The sequence below is a fragment of the Aristolochia californica genome, unplaced genomic scaffold (genome assembly GCF_029961685.1).
Source record: "Aristolochia californica isolate CCGP_79_NKW_82.1479 unplaced genomic scaffold, dmAriCali1.0.hap1 SCAF_10, whole genome shotgun sequence".
NCBI lineage: Eukaryota > Viridiplantae > Streptophyta > Magnoliopsida > Piperales > Aristolochiaceae > Aristolochia > Aristolochia californica.
Window position 1 is genome coordinate 24,436,099 of NW_027181771.1, and position 14,771 is coordinate 24,450,869.

Consider the following 14,771-nt stretch of genomic DNA (forward strand, 5'->3'; position numbering starts at 1 on the left):
GATCACTGTGACATGTACAATCTCCAAGTATCATATACAATAATATCCAATGTCATTACATTTGATGACCATGTTTGGAATTGTATTCAGCATATATCATTTCTCAAGGTTGGAGCAACAGCCTTGAAACCAGACATGTATGACATGATACATGATATGTCTCTCTTAATTGGTACCACCTCTAGGCAAAGGGACCAAATCAATCCCATAAACATGCCTCAAATTTTTTACGAGAGAGAACATAAAGTTGTCATAAAATAAAGTTTTAAAAGATAAAAAAGGCCACCATAGTCTATTGGCAAGAGGAAGTAAACCAATTTGTGGTAGATAAGATCTAGTATAGGCTCTAACAGGCTCTTGCAATTGTAAATTTTATTATGCAAAAAAAAAATGCTAAATTGGTTCAAAATTATAATGACCAAAATTTGGCATTATACCTCCTTACTTGGGGCAAGATGGGTAGAACATGATTGATATCATAATTTGACGATAAAATTTGGAAAAAATCTTGTCATTGAGACAAGAAAGAAACTTTATGTTCATAGCCAATTATAAGCTAAGAAGAGGTTTAGCTTGAAATTGGCCTACATGATCATGACAAATTTCAATTTTAAGTGAATTATTTTTTTGATAATCACATTATGATCTATTTTCTGTTTCCTTTTAATGATAACATGAAACTTAAGCCATTAAATCCTCTTCTTAGTTGTTCTTAAGATATGAATGTGTTCACAACTAGCTTTAGCATATACCAAGTTTATTAGATCTAAAGGGGAATATTTTAAGTTGCTTAGTATGTTTTTATTTTCCGTTAAAATAGGTTATGAATAGGATGAAGGGTTTGTCTCAATAGATTTTTTGGTAAAAGGATCAGCTAGGCATTCATTTAGATCATTTGGGAAAATGTGTGGAGGTGGCACAATTTGTTTGATTTCAACTGTGAATGGAGAGTACATACTAACTCAGCCAGAAGAGCTCTTGCCCGTTGTTATGAGAAACATGTATATGCCTCTAGGCATGAACTTTGCATGTTTGCTCCACTAATGTTTTCAACATCATCTATAGAAACGTAACCAATATTGTTATTTACTTGCTTTTAGGACTCTTTCATAAGATTGAAAATGGAAATAGTATTGTTATTTGCTATCACCCACCAAATGAAACTCAACCACCATATACTTAATACATAAGTTTTCTTCTTGATTTGTCTACACGGTTTATAAAATTCGCATTCGGGTGTTTTGGCCTTCATGTATTGTTGAAATAATTTAGAATGTGGAGATGACTAAATATCCCTACCTTGATAGACAATTTTGTAGATTTGAATTGATAGGACATTTTTTTTTAATTTGATAAAAAAATATGATTTACTCATGCACAAAGTTGTAAGGTACCTTGGACAATTTGTCAGTGACTTAAAAAAAAAATGTTACTCTGAGATTTAGTAGCTTTTATGGCTAGCTTTGAAGGATAAATTGCCTCTTGTACCATATCACAAATGGATGTAGCTTAAAGTTATCAGAAGCTTGTGTGTGATGACATTAAGCTATAGAGTCCACAAAGCATATTTGAGCTCTCTTGAATTGCTTGGCTTTTTCTTTGTTAGCATGTGACAAGATTTTTGCGTGTCAGGGATAGTAGGTTTGTACTATGTTTTTTTGAAAACTAGCTTTTGAATGTTTTGTCAATCCTTTTCTAATAATTAAATGTGGCAGCTTTGATATGCCCTTTTTTTGGCGAAGTATGAATTTTTTTTCAAAATGAAAACACCTTCTCAAATTAAAAATGCAATTATCAAGCTTGATTGATTGAGATAAACATACAAGATATATACAACTCTCTTTCCAATGTTCTATAGTGAAATAAGGAAGCTTTTAAAAAGTTTTTTATAAGGTCTAGATGTCTTTCATCTTGAGTCTAGCAAGATAGGTAAGACATTGAATTTGAGTTATTCTTGACACTTGCTTATAGAATCTAAATTGTGTGATCTCGAGTGAGAGTTTTTAGGTAGGTGTCTGGTTCTGACCATAAGACATGAATCCATTGACTTCTCCACAATAATAATTTTTGGAAGATAGTATAACAAAAATGAGTGTTGTAATGGATTTATAGAAATGGGAGATCCAAATGAATTAGAAGAAAAGATGGAGGTGTTTATGGTGTTCGAGACGAGAAAATAGTGAACAAGGAGAATGATGATGAATGAGAGGAAGAAGGAGAGGACGTATGTATGCAAGAGGGATGTGAGGCTTCCTTCTTTTTTAGAATTGAATGACTTTTCCTTGGATCAGACTGTTGACTTTGATACCATGTGAAAACCTTTCAAATTTAAAACACCTCAAATTAAACTTGTAACTATCAAACATGATTTATTAATAAGAGAAACATACAAGATACACACAAATTTCTTTCCTACGTTCTACAATGAAATAAGGAAGCATTTCAAAATCTTTGGATAAGGTCTAGGTTTCTTTCCATCAGAGTCTAGAGAATTTATGTAAGAATTTTAATTTTAATTATTCTTGACCCTTGTTTATGTGATCTAGATTGTGTGATCTTGATAGAGTGTTTTTAGGTAAGTGCCTAGTTGGTGAATATCTCTTCTTCTTGATACGAGGAACGTGCATGAAAGAATTTTCTAAACCACATGTATTTTTGATACAGCTGGACATGGGTCGCTTGAGTGAGATCTTGTAGCTGGCATGTTTTGTAATTTGTCTTGCATGGAAGAGAGAGAACATGGGTCCCTTGAGTGAGCTCTTGTAGGTGGCATGTGATTGATGCCATATTCTGACATGAGAACTAGGTTAATTATAATAGAATAACCTTTATAATTGTGTTATAGGTGGTTATTTATCAGTTTTCAAATGTAACGTGCATTTATTGAATTTGGCATTAATCACTGTCTATATTGCATATTTTTCTCTCCTGAATTATATTTCATTGCTTTTAGGGTTTATTTATTCCTAAAATATTTTTTATGGATTTAATTATGAAATTTCAGGAGAATTTTGGTGGAGAAGAAGATATTTACCAAAATGCCCTTAGTGAAATGGAGGTGATTTTTAGGGAAAAATCGTTTTAAAACAAAGAAAAAGGGTATTAAAGAAAGGGAGGAGCGTTGACGAAAAGGAGAGGGGGAGATCGAACAAAACAGAGGTCCTTGGAATGGAAACAGGGGAAGACCCGAGAGGAGTTTCCCTCCGTCTTCCGTTGCGCCACCGCCTTCCACCGCCATCTACCGCCATCTGGAAATCGAGAACAAACCCAAGGAGAGCTCGAGAGAGTCTCCGTCGAGGTGAGTTCGACAGTTTCTGCTCGCCAGACCAAGAAGTGATTCGAGAGGGTTTCTCCGGTGCCAATTCCGCTTTTCGACCATTCTCTGGCGTCGATTACGTATTTCTAACAATTCCCGGAGCTATTCCGACTCCGACCGAGACTCGAGAGAGCCGGTTAGAGGAATTCAGCTTTGTTTCTTTCTTCGCCGGACGTCACCTCCATCCGTCGCCTTCTATCCTTCGTCGCCGGCGACGTCTCTACCTCCAGCCACTCACTCTTGCTACCCGAAGCCATCAATTTTGGGAAATTGCAGCACCCGTGAGAACGAGTTGCTGCCCGAGCGAGAGGAAGGAGAAGGGGAGTAATTCGTCATTTTTGAATTTAATTTTTTATATAGTTTGAACTTAGGTTTTGGATGTTTATTGAATCTGATTTGATAATTAATGTTTATTGAATATTTGTTTTTGGGATATTTTATTAAATTAGCTAATTAGGGTAGGATTATGATTGAGGTTGGATTTTGGTATTTTAATCCAATTTCTGTCTTTCACTCTATGCGCCCTGTTGGAATGACTTTTCTTTAATATGCATGTTGCGCCTTCGCCAAAGACCGGTCTTTTGGCGCAATGGTAAGTAACATGGTATCAGAGCAGGTCGGTCATGAGCTCGAATCCCGCTCCCCCCGAATTTGTCCCTTGTATGTTGGGACCGAATGTACACAGGTTGTCCCTGTGCGGGGGAGTGTTGAGATATCGACCGGGCCAGTCCTTGTATAAGGTCTTGTTGCGCCTCTCACTAAAACCTCGAGGTTTTAGCACAACTGGTTTCAACATGGTATCAGAGCAGGTTGGTCCCAAGTTCAAATCCCGCTCCCATCGAATTTTGTCCCAGGTATTTCTGGTGAATTTGTCCTGGGTTTTTCCAGGAGTTTGTCCCGGGTTTTTCCGGTGAATTTGTCCACGGGTTTTCCCCGTACGGGGGAGTGTTGGAATTTGTGTTTGTATCGACCGGGCCAGTCCTTGTATAAGATCCGTGGGGTTGCTTTCCTAAAAGGTTCGAGCCTTTTAGCCCAATGGTTTCAACATGGTATCAGAGCATGTCGGTCATGAGTTCGAATCCCGCTCCCCCCGAATTTGTCACGGGAAACACCCGTGTACAAATACAAATTCCAACACGCCTAAAAGGGGCTAGACATAAGGATTGAGAAATCGGATCCGTGGTTACGTTGCACTCGAGAGAGGCACGAATCACCGTAAAATCCAGAGTTGACGTTTCCTACTGTGCAAGTAGTTAACCAGATGATTGCTTGATAATTTAGGATATAATTAGTGTTTAGTTCATATTAATTCATCATATTTGGTTAGGCTAGTTGACTGAAGAATACACAAAATTCAGTCCTCCCTGTGGATATGACTCTCGCTTCCCGCTAAATTACACGAACTATTCGTACGCTTGCGAGGTATTAAAGCCGATGTAACTGAATTACTACATCAGGTTTTTGGCGCCGTTGTCGGGGAGGCACGTATTAAGTGTATCTCTTTGTTCTCCATGGTCTTGGGTTAGATTTATTTTTCTTTTATTTTATTTTATTTTTTGTTGCTTTCATAATTTTAGCTTGGTGATTTTGTACAGAATTATTTTTATTTCTTCTAGTTAGTTCATATTTTTAGTAGTGAGTTTGTTAGCTTAATTTGATAGTTCGTTTTGTTTCTTTTTGTGTTTTTATGCACGGGCGCCGCTCCCTAGGTGGACCATTAGCTCCCTTTGTTGAAGAGGTAGAACATATTTGTAGGAAAACGCCCGAAGTCAAGTTAGGAGCTACCATGGCCAATCAGGGTGAACCATTACAGTTACTTGCAACAGGTGACCGTAGAGCCCTGAGGGATTATTCTATCCCATCCCACTTCACATCACCTTCTTGCATTATATTGCCACCCACTACTGCCGCCAATTATGAGTTGAAACCGGGTGTGATCCAACTCCTCCCTACATTCTATGGGTTGGACAAGGATGACCCATATTACCACATCAAGGCATTCTTAGATATTTGTGCAACTTTCAAATTCCAGAATTTCTCAGATGACTCTATCCGGTTAAGACTTTTTCCATTTTCACTTAAGGATAAGGCCAAGTCTTGGCTTAATTCCTTGGAGGTGGGCAGCATTACTTCATGGGACACATTAGTCACAAATTTTTTATCCAAGTACTTTCCCATTCAGAGAACTATAGCCCTCAGGAGAGAAATCTCCAACTTTATGCAGTAGGAGGGTGAACACTTTTATGAGGCTTGGGAGAAATGGTAGGATTTGATCCGTAGGTGTCCGCATCATGAGTTTGAGAAATGGCATTTAGTGCAATACTTTTATCAAGGTCTTACACCCCAGGTTAGATCCATGGTAGATGCAATGAGTGGTGGGAGTTTGATGGGTAAGAGTGCTAGTGAGGCATGGGACTTCTTTGAAACGTTGAGTGATCAATCTCAGCAATGGGGTTCGTCATTTAATGTTGATAGGAGATCCCACGAAGCCAAAAGAGGGGGTCTATACGAGGTTAGTGAAACACCCATGCTCATGGCCAAGATTGAGGGGTTGACTAGAAAAATTGATGCCCTTATGGTATCCAAGAGTTCACCTGCTCCTAACCCTTCTATTGTATGTGCCATATGCTCTGGTTCATCTCATCCCACACAAATGTGTCCATCTAGTTCATCCTACCCAGAGCTCATTGAGGACTTGAATGTAGTCCAGAATTTTCATAAACCAAACCGGAATGATCCTTTTTCGGAAACATATAATCCGGGTTGGGCTAGGCACCCAAATTTCTCATGGTCCAAGGGCCCACAGGTTGGGGGTCCTCCAGGGTTTACTCAACCCCAAGCTCCTCGCCCACACTTCACTCAACAGCCATTGATTCCACAAAAACCTTCACTTGAGGATACACTTCAATTATTCATGCAGAATACACAGTCCTCCATTGCTAAACTTGAAATGCAAATGAGTCAGTTGGCCAGCCACATGAGTGAACAAGCACAAAATAGACTCCCAAGTCAAACCATTCCTAACCCCAAAAGCACACATGAGAGTGGGTTGAGTTCCAAACCCCACCATGAGCAAGCCAAAGCCATAACCACCCTTAGGAGTGGTCGTGAGTTGAACAATGGGGTAGGGACCACTATGTCTAAGCAGTCAAAGGATGACAATGGGGACACATCATTGAGTGAAGAACCTCCAAGTTCTCCACCAACAGCCAAGCAGACCCTAACCAAGTCCCACTAGCTCCTTATCCGCAGAGGTTATTGGGCCCACCTAGGAAAGGAGATAGCATGCATGAAACGTTGGAACTGTTTAGTAAGGTTCACATTAACATTCCACTTCCTGATGCTATTAGGCAAGTCCCTGCCTATGCCCGATTTTTGAAAGACCTTTGTACACAGAAGAGAAAACAACATGTTAACAAAAAGGTCTTTCTTACTGAGAATGTAAGCTCAATTCTGAAGCACAACACTCCTCCTAAAGTTAAAGATCCTGGATGTCCCACAATTTCATGTGTCATTGGTGAACATACCATCCAGAGAGCTCTTCTTGACTTAGGGGCAAGTGTGAATTTGCTTCCTTTCTTTGTGTACCAGCAATTAGGTTTGGGGGAATTGAAGCCTACTCCCATCACACTTCAACTAGCTGACCGTTCTGTCAAGATACCACAAGGAATAGTTGAAGATGTTTTGATAAAAGTGGACAAATTTCTATTCCCGGTTGATTTCATTGTTCTTGATATAGAACCAGTAGTCAATGTGACCAATCAAATTCCTATCATCCTAGGACGTCCCTTCTTAGCCACATCTAATGCTATCATTCATTGTAAAAGTGGTGAGTTGGAGTTGTCTTTTGGAAATTTTAGGGTCTCATTGAATGTATTTAATGCCGGGCCCCACCCACTTGAGTCTGATGATCTGAGTCCTGCATTTAAGATAGAAACTATTATGCTTGATGACGAATCCACTCTTGAATCTTTTGAGTCTTCCATAACATCTTTGGACATGGACTATTTTGATGAGGAAACATATTTCCGAGAGGATGATTCTTTACTCAATTCTGTACCTCTGTTGGAAGAAGCTTATGAAGTTATCACAACTGATCATCCACAAGATCTTCATCTTGACTTGGACAACCCTCTTGAAACTTCCAATCTAGATCTTAAGCCACTTCCTCCCACGTTGAAGTATGCATTTTTGGGGCCCATGAACTCATTACCAGTCATTATTTCCTCTGATTTGAGTATTGAGCAGGAGGAACAATTGACTGAAGTTTTACAAGCACACAGAGAGGCATTGGGGTGGACTCTTGATGCCTTAAAAGGGATTAGCCCCTCCATATGCATGCATCATATTCATTTGAAGGAGGGGACTAAAGCCTCACGTGAGATGCAACGTAGGTTAAATCCCCATATGCTGGAAGTTGTGAGAGAAGAAGTCATCAGGTTGCTTGTGACAGGAATTATTTACCCTATTTTCGATAGCACTTGGGTGAGTCCAATTCAAGTTGTCCCTAAGAAAGGGGGGATAACGATAATGAAAAATGAGAGTGGTAAATTGATTCCCACAAGAACTACCACCAAGTGGCGTGTCTGCGTTGACTATAGAAAACTTAATTCCGCCACTAGGAAGGATCACTTCCCACTATCTTTCATTGATCAGGTACTAGAGCGATTGGCTGGCCACAATTTTTATTGCTTCTTAGATGGATACTCCGGCTACAATCAAATTCCCATTGCTCCAGAAGACCAGGAAAAGACCACACTCACGTGTCCGTTTGGCACCTATGCTTACAAACGCATGCCTTTTGGTTTATGTAATGCGCCCACCACTTTCCAACGGTGCATGATGAGTATCTTTTCTGACATGATTGGTGAATTTTTAGAGGTCTTTATGGTTGACTTTTTTGTGTTTGGCTCTAGTTTTGATACATGTCTGCACAATCTTTCACTTGTATTGTCCCGTTGCATTAAGTCCAATTTAGTCTTGAATTGGGAGAAATGCCACTTCATGGTAAAAGAAGGAATTGTTTTAGGACATGTAGTGTCTGAGCGGGGTGTAGAAGTGGACAAAGCCAAGGTTGACCTAATTTCCAATCTGCCACCACCTACTTCTGTGAAGGGGAGCCGTTCTTTCCTTGGCCATGCTGGGTTCTATCGGCGTTTCATTAAAGGCTTTAGCAAAATTTCTCATCCTTTGACGAATTTGCTTGCTCAAGATGTTGCTTTTGCCTTTGATGATGCCTGTATTCATGCTTTTGAGACATTGAAGAAATGTTTGTCCACTGCACCATTGTCCAACCCCCTACTTGGTCGTTGCCTTTTGAGTTGATGTGTGATGCCTCTGACTATGCATTGGTGGCTGTTTTGGGGCAAAAGACGGATAAAATGCCCTGTGTCATTCAGTATGCTAGCCACACTCTTTATGATGCTCAATTGAATTACACTACCACTGAGAAGGAGTTGCTAGCTGTTGTGTTTGCCTTGAACAAATTCAGATCATATCTATTAGGGTCAAAGGTTATAGTGTTCACTGATCATTCTGCTTTGAAGTACTTATTATCCATCAAGGACACTAAACCTCGCTTGATTAGATGGATCTTGCAATTGCAAGAATTTGACCTTGAGATTCGAGATAAGAAGGGTTGTGAGAATGTCTTGTACTTTATCTTTCATGGGAGATAGAGGAGGTTGATTATTATTTTGCATGAATTCAGATGTTCTTCTTTGCATGGAGAGAGATGTTTGAATAACTTTTGTGATCTTGTGTCTTCACACAAAGATGTGATCCATATGGAAATAGTGGAACGACAAAGATTTAAAACAACACATATCACCTTATTTCCTTGTTTCTCGAGATGTTGACTTATTGAAATTTCATCCTTCCATTGTCAATTCAACTACTATTCTTTACATGAGCTCTAACTTTTTAGAATTGAGGCTTGTGATGATGAATCTGCCTTTGAATCAACTTTGTGTTGCTAAATGGAGCAAAAAATTTATTGGGCATTTAAACTAAAATTTCTATAGATTGATTCTTGGTCACCTACATGGAGTCTTTGGTGGGAGTGGTATTTGAGATAGTGAAGATAATGCTATAGTCTAAGTGGCCCTGCCATTTAGAGTGACAATGAACAATTGATCACTTTATTCAAAATTTTGTTTAAATACCTTACTAGTATGACAAACGCAATATTGCATTATTGAGGGTGATGCACCAAAGACTAGTAATACCAAGCAAGATCGCTCCTCACTAGCATGTGTACCTCAATTGAGAGTGAGTCTTTCCATGTAGAGAATCTCTAGTTTGGAATCTATTTTGTTTTAGAGTGTCTCTCTTTGTGGACGACTCTTTTCCATCTTTTCCTTCATTTTGCTTCTATAGGGTTCAACTCCTATGCTAAAGGGCTGACTTTGGATAATGAAGGTCGATTCTTTTTTCTTTCAAAACATTCTATTTTTCATAATTGAATCCTTTTCCTCCTCCTTCTTGATGGAGTCAACTCCTTTATTGAGGGGTTGATTCCTTTGATGGGGTCCACTCTGCTTCACCTTCAAAATTCTCAATTTCTTTGCACTCGACTCTCTTTATATGTTTTCCATGATATGGGGTCGGCTCCCTCCATAGGGGTAAACTCTTTTTGCTCATTTTCACCAAATGCTTAATTCGTGTTTTTTCTCTTTCAGATGAGGGCTTCATATTTCTTACTAATGTGTTTGACTTCTATGCGTGAGCTTGACTCTTTCAACTCTTGGCACTTCAATTTCTTCAATTTTCTAGCAGAAGTAGCTGATGTCTTGCTATGTGATCAACTCTTCTTGCCCATTTAACTCTTCTTGTCTCTTTTGGGTTCATTGTTTGCGCAAAATAAATCTCCATTTTTCTTGCTTGGTTAGACATTGTTGCTGAGTTGTCTAGATGATGTACTTTCTAGAATGCGCTACTTACTTTTCTTTTTGTAAGGACCATTGGGTGGACCATGGCCTGTCGAATGGATATATTGTCAGAAATTTCTTTTCAGGGTTTTTTTAACTACACAAGACACTTAATGCATATCATTAGTAATGTTGGTGTACATTGATCATCAAAATGATCTCAAAGGTTTTCTTAGGCCGACATCGAGACCCTTGAAAATTGAAGGAAACTCCATTTTTCAACAAGTCAAGTTGAAAGAAGATATCAATGACAAGAAAACAAACAATCTGATATTCAAAATTTTTCCATCCAACAAATATCATAACCAATCAATTTGGAGTGCCTTATGCTTCCATTCAGATTAAGATCAACCTCCTTGATTTCTTTTATCGAGGCATACAAACTCCGTCCACTCTAAAAGATCGAATGAAAAAAATTCAAGAAATAACCAAGAAAATATAAAAAAAGGTATGTCTTATTCAATTATGCCTAATTTTTTATAGAGGCATGTTCAATTTCTGTTTTCTACATGAAATATAATGGGATTGAGGAGATTAAATCAGAGGCTGTCTTTTGTCCCTTAAATGAGTTTCATTGAAGAGATAAAATCACTATTTGGTGACACTTATGGCAGGAGAAGCAAGGGCTGGCATTTCTAATATCACCTTTGTAATTTAAAAGAGATGATTTTCAAGATGAAAACATCTCTATGTGACTTTCTTACGATCACAAACTTACCCAAGTTTGAAACCAAAAGAAATGTAAAGGAATATAAAGAATTTCTACATTGGGAACCTTATCGTTTAGAATATCCAAAAATATTCAAGATATACAAAATATTAAAAATTGAAAGAAATAAACTAGAAACATTATATAAGATACTTGTATTCAGCTTTATGAATCATTTCGCTTCTATTGCCTTTAGACTAAATTTTTTTACCTTAGGTGTAATTTTGATAAAATTGGAAAAACACCTACAAGATAATAATTGTCACTTCTAATTAATGTTAAAGGATAGATTTATTATGGGAAAGGTGGTTTTTTAGTTTAATTTTCTACAATTAGGAACCACTTAAAAGTTGACAAGGTGAGTTAGAGTAATGTGGCACGTATCAACCTCAAGAATCACCATAACAGGTAAGGCCGGTATGGTTATTTCTAATATGCACCAGGTGTTGGATTTGATTGGGTATATTTCATCCCTTAAAGCTAATATCAACACCTCTAAAGTCCAGCACATATTACTCACACGATATAAGTGACAATGGTATCCCTTGGTAAGAGAGCTAAAGGAATGAAATTCCAAATGATGCTATAAATATTTGAGGGGAGCGATTACAAAGACATCCCATTAAATTTCGCATATAGGATAGATAATGAAGGTGATTGTGAAGTGTCCAAATGATGCAGGCATGTGTAAGACTCTTGTGAAGGGATCTAGGTTGATGACTGGTTTTTACACCTTGAAGCTATTCTTGTTAGGAATTAGACACCATAATTCCAAACCAATGAAAGTAATAATAATAAATGTAGAACAAAGGAAAAGAAAACAAAAAAACTAATAAGATTTATACAGGTTCGCCTCAAGGTGAGACTACGTCCTGCCTTCCACTGCTGCAGTAATCCACTAGCAAGATGAAATAGTTTACAAGAGAAATCACACACACATACAAGTGTTCTCTCTAACCTCTCTTAGGCTACAACTCAAGCTCATTCTTGGTGATGATAAAACCCTAACAACAACGTCTCTCAATTATAAAGAGAAAATTAGGGCAACCACGATACAAGGGCAAAATTCCCAAACTGCCCTTAATGAAACAACAGTTAATATATCATGGATCTATGTACTGACTCAACATTGATTAGGCTCCATAACTTAACACTTCTAAGTTTGGGTAGTCCTACAACATCTACAACAAATAATCTCTAAGAACAATTATAATGTTATCCACAGTGACTCGCCAACCAACTCGCATACCACACTCTCACTAAGATTTACAATAGTTAATTAAGCACACTAGCCTAGACCCACAAAAGGATCTTCCAGCAACTAAATAGGCTATACGAGAATAGACCAAAGGGATTGTCAATACCTCTTGCTTATGTCTGACACTCACGCCATAGAAATTACATTTCCACCAATCAGAAAGTACAATTGGGAAAGAAGACTAATGGGAAAAGCAAGAAATTCCCCTTATTTTCCTTTTCGTTTTTTTTCTTCTTCCTCCTCCCTTTCCTCTCCATCTTCTTCTCCTTTTCCATCTCAGATCTATGTTCTCTATGATACCATGTTGATTTCTAGTGCCAATACATTAACCCAAGAGATTTCAAGGAGAGGAGAGAAGAGACTCTAGCTCCAGGAAGAGAAAAGAGAAGAAACTAAGGGAGACAGAAGACAGAAAGAGAGAGAGGAATGGCGAATTTGAGCGAAGTGGAAGTGACTTGAATGCTCTACCCCATACCTTGAGGCTATATTTATAGTTGTGAGAATGTGTTTACAATGACTATAATCCCCTTAGGGCTACATGTTTAAAAAGGAAAGAAACATAAGAGGTCATACACCAGCTTGTATATTTGCAATTCTCTCTCATCTCCATGGAAGTTCTCCTTATTTACTAGTCATGCCACCCCTACACATGTGGCTGTCTTTTTACACAATTTTCTCTTTCCTACCCCACAGGACCATCTCCCTTACCGGTGTTGATATAATTGAACTACTTGGATTGGAGAAAGGAGGAGAATTCCTCCACCCAAACTATTTTACAAATAATGTCGTTGGGCTGCCATGGCAAGATCAATGAAACTTGGTCTCAACACTATGTCGGTTTTAAATATAATTCTCAACGTAATTTTTCAGTCATGTTGGTATAAACCGTTCAGAAAGTTGAGGCTTTTTGCTACTACTTGACCGTTTCTACTTCAGATGTCGATTTCTCTTTCTATAAAAATCTAATTGCAATAATTCTTTTTGAATTGGATTCTAGACTCAAAGATATTTCCAAAAGTATATAATTTTCTATGTGAAAATCATCGTAAGAGAGTGAGAAATCCAATGAAAAATAAATTTGGGAAAGAAGACTAAAGGTAAAAATGAGAAACTACTCTTTTTTTCCTTTCCTTTTTCTTTTTCTTCTTCTTCCTCATTTTATTCTCCATCATCTTCTCCTTTTCCATGTCAAATCTTTGCCACTTTAATACCATGTTGATTTCAAGGGAAAACACACTAACACAAGAGATCTCAAGGGAAGGAGAGAAGAGAGGAGAGAAGAAACCAAGGAACAAAGGAGAGAAGAAAAGAGAGGAGAGAAGAAACCAAGTAAGAGAAAGAAGAGGAAAAAAGATAGATGTGTATGAACGAATTTGAGCCAAGACGAAGATGCTTGAATGCTCTACTCCGTACCTTGATGTTATATTTATAGTTGTGGGGGTGTTTATAAGAACAAAAATGCCCTTGGGGCTACATGCTTCAAAAGGAAAAGGACATAAGAGGACATACACCAACTTTACATAATTATTTACTAGCCATGCCACCCCTACACACATGGGTGTTTTTTAACATTTTATAAAGTTTTTCAGTTAAACCTAAATATTTTAGTGCTTGGATTATAAAATATGATTCAAATACTTCATTACTTGATTTATGGGAGTTTTTCATTTGATTTTCATATCATAGAAGGCTCAACATCTTTGTATTGAGTGATTGATTAGTAGACTTCCTAGCAATACCAGCTTTGCAGCTGTATTTTTAATGTCTTTTAGTTTAATAGTTATTCATTAGAGCTCCTAAATTTTTGGTAGATTCACCTTATGATTGAGTGTAATCTTGTTTTGAGTTTCATTATAATATTTGTTTATCAAGAGGCTCAATTGTGCTTTAACTTAGACAAACAATCCTTGCATTTGTAAATCATTAATCAAGACTTGAATATACTAATCGGTAACTACTGAAAATCCCATAATTAGATATAAGTACTTATTCCTAATAGCTGTTGAAGGTCTCATCATGAGGGCATGAAGTAGCTTTATGTCCATGACCATTAGCATGATAAGAAGAGGTTTAATCCGACAATAGGATGATAAATAACCAAAGGAAGGAGAAGACTATTGAACATGAACAATGTACAGCATGGTTGAGAATGAGACTAACCTGGAGAACCTGGTGAAGAGAGACTAACCTGGACTGGAGCCGAAAGCCATGCAGAAATGGAGAGGAAAGTGGGGCGACTGCTTATGTGATTATACAGGTTGTAGCGTCTCAGCGGAAGAACCTGTGACCTGGAAAAAGTAAAAGGGGTTCACAACTGTTAAGCTCGTCAAAGCTTTCAAAAATGTAACTCCGCCAACCAATCGTAACCTGCTCTAGTTGATGCTTTACTATCTCTGCTTGTCTCTTCAACTCGTTGAGATCCTCTAACATTTTGATAAATGCAGAAAGTGCTTGCTTAAACAAAATAAAACATTACCTGCCTAAACCAATAGAAAGGACCTACTTCCTTCCTTCCCAAACTCCATGAGAAGTCTCCACAGTAGCCTGTAATATACAGAA

General features: G+C 37.9%; 1 non-coding gene across 1 annotated transcript; it reads right to left on the bottom strand.

Moving 5' to 3' along the window:
• Nucleotides 1-5,507: 5,507 nt before the first annotated feature.
• Nucleotides 5,508-5,614, bottom strand: LOC137943300 (small nucleolar RNA R71). Its single transcript, XR_011110637.1, has one exon. It is a non-coding gene; the product is annotated as a small nucleolar RNA R71 (small nucleolar RNA).
• Nucleotides 5,615-14,771: the final 9,157 nt, after the last annotated feature.